We start from the raw sequence: 2,718 nt of genomic DNA on the forward strand, positions 1-2,718 counted from the left end.
AAAATTAAAATAAAGAAATATAAAAATTAAAAAAAATATTGAAAAAAAAGGAGAGGTAAATGCTGGAGGGAAACACATTGCCAGATTTCAGTGCTGGTCATTTAATTTTTCAGGAAATTTTGAAATGACTGCCAGAGAAAATGGCAGTTAAGTAACTAATGAGTGATAGTACTTTTGACAAGCAAAGATCTTGTCCAAAGTACATACAAAATGGCTCAGAGGCTCAAAAGCACAAGATGTACTTGGAGAACTATGAAGTAGAGTGTGTGTAGATGAATTGTAGACATACCATAGAAAAGTTGGCACCATATCATGGAAACATTAAATGTGAGTTTATCAGAGTGTTTCTACTATCATGGACCAGAATACCAAGCCCAAGCAATGGAAATAACACATTCATTATTTTGTTTAAGTTCAGAGACAAGAATGACTCTATTGGTATCTTGGGGACTCAGTACACTATCAATAACATTCCCCCCTGCTCCCTTCCACTTCATCTTCTAGGTTACTAGCAGCAATGAGAGAGCAATAGGAGTATATAGAATAGAAAATAGAAAATCATCTTCTAAAAGCGTGGAAACCTTGCCTGTAAACTGTCAAGTGACCAGAGTTACATCATATTATTAATTTGGGGAACTACGTAGGACCACATTTGGATTAAATGAGCCTCTGAGGTTTTGGGAGTCCCAAGGAGCACTAGTTTGGTCAGGGGAAGAAAGAAATAAATTCTGTTAGGAGAAGCATAGTTGTTGACTAGATGTCCAAGAGTGCTATTTGGCCACAGCTGAAATTTCTGAGGAGCTTGATAGTGTCACTAACAGCCTCTTATGCTGCTGACATCAGTCCTCTGATGGGCCTCCCACACACAGCACCACATTACTTCAGTTCAACTGGGTGTAGCAAATTGACCACCAGTTGGCAATCTACTACATTCCCTTTCTCCACCCCTCTTTTTCAATATCCTAATAGTCACTAAATCCTATCTGTTTTACCTCCTAATTTTTTTTGGGGGGGGATTCTGAATATTTTTTCCTCTCTCTTTTAATAAATCCTTACTACTCTTACCAGGCTTTCTCCTGATCATTCCAACCCCCAACATCCTAAGGTACGTCTTCTGTAGAGCCACAGAATGACTCAGAAAAATGTAACTGGCCATGCTGGTGGCCTCCTCTTGGATTTCCATAACTTCATTGCCTAGTGAGTTCAGACTCCTTAAAGCACAGTCTGTCACTGTCTGGTTACTACCTGTTTTCCAGTCTCAAATCTTGTTTGTGCCTTGTCCTTTTTTTCCCTCTGCAGAGTTGAGAACTTGTGGTTCACTGTTATATTTCCACCTCTATTTCTTTTTGTTTATTTGTTTTCTGTTTATCCCCTCTCACAGATAATTTTATACTCACTTTTTAAGCCTCTGATCTCGTTATTTTCTCTAGGATGATATTTCCAATGCCTCAAACTTGGGGTTCCCATGTTCCGCTATCATATTGCTATCTCTCACTCACCATGTGACATTAACAGACATCTATTAAGATGTTTGCTGCCTCAGTAAGTCTGAGTTTCTTGTGGGTATGGATCATGTCCTGTTGATGTTTGTGGCCTTACCATACAGCTTCATGTTTGGCTGAGATAGTGTACTGCTAGAACGAATATCAGAAGAACAGTTTAAAGAAAAAAAGAGGGAGCCTCTTTTAATTTTCGATGTAAAAAAAATGAGCATAAGGCCAATGTTTCAAAGTGGCTTTTTTTTCATTTAGTAATAAAATTTTATTTTTTCCAAATGTACACCTGGTTGAGCCTATTCATCATGCATCTTCACCAGCAGCAGGAGCATCTCCACCCCTGGTATTTCTGGTATAAATAACTTGAGCTCTGTGCTTTGAAACCAACTTGATAAGCCCTTTACTAAGGAGCTCCTGAAGGGCTGCTCTGGCCAGTGATCCACGGATCTTCAGTCTCTCAGAGACCGCAGCAGGCATAATAAGCTTATAGTTGGGAACTTCCTTACAGAGTTTGTCATAAGTAGCTTTATCAAATAGAACCAGGTTGTTGAGCTTGTCCCGAACTTTGCCTTTGGACTATTGCTTTTTGGCCTCACCCCCAGATTCATTCACTGGGTCTTTGTCTTTCTTGGCTGACTTTCTGCTATCTTTCTTCTTGTTGCCTTTGGGCAGCATCGTGGAGCCCAGAGAACAATGGCTACCACTGCAGGCCTGTCAAGATGTCCTTTTTTTTTTTTTTTTTGTAGCATTGAGCATTATGTAGCCTGGGCTGGCTTTGAACTCATTGTGATCCTCTTGCCTCAGCTTTTGGGGTGTTGGGATTATAGGAGTGCACCACCATGCCTGCTTTACAGACTGTTTTAAGCAAGAATAAACATGCAAAAGAGGGTGTAGAAGAGTGTGCCATTCAACAAACATGAAACATTTTCTCTGTACCAGGCACTGCGCAAGAGCAAGGGATAGATGGAACTTTCACCCTAATGCAGGGAAGAATACAATAGGTAAATAAACCAGAAAATAAAAGAAGAAATTTTAGGGAAATAAAAAAAGCTGTGATGAAAACATGAGGCTGTTATGGGTGGGAGAAGCTGAGAAGGTCATGTTTACCAGAAACCTGAGTATTACAGTAAGGAATCAACCATGTGATGTTTGGGAGGTAGTAGTCCAGGCAGAGTGGTAGCTGGGATACCTTCCTCCAGAGGGAGGAGCAAGACTGATCAAG

At 40.1% G+C, this 2,718-nt stretch overlaps 1 pseudogene; it reads right to left on the reverse strand.

Moving 5' to 3' along the window:
- Positions 1 to 1,759: 1,759 nt before the first annotated feature.
- Positions 1,760 to 2,171, reverse strand: LOC101575399 (annotated as a pseudogene).
- Between the last annotated feature and the right edge of the window lie 547 nt (positions 2,172 to 2,718).

Source organism: Octodon degus, unplaced genomic scaffold (assembly GCF_000260255.1).
Source record: "Octodon degus isolate 3935 unplaced genomic scaffold, OctDeg1.0 scaffold00024, whole genome shotgun sequence".
Classification (NCBI taxonomy): domain Eukaryota; kingdom Metazoa; phylum Chordata; class Mammalia; order Rodentia; family Octodontidae; genus Octodon; species Octodon degus.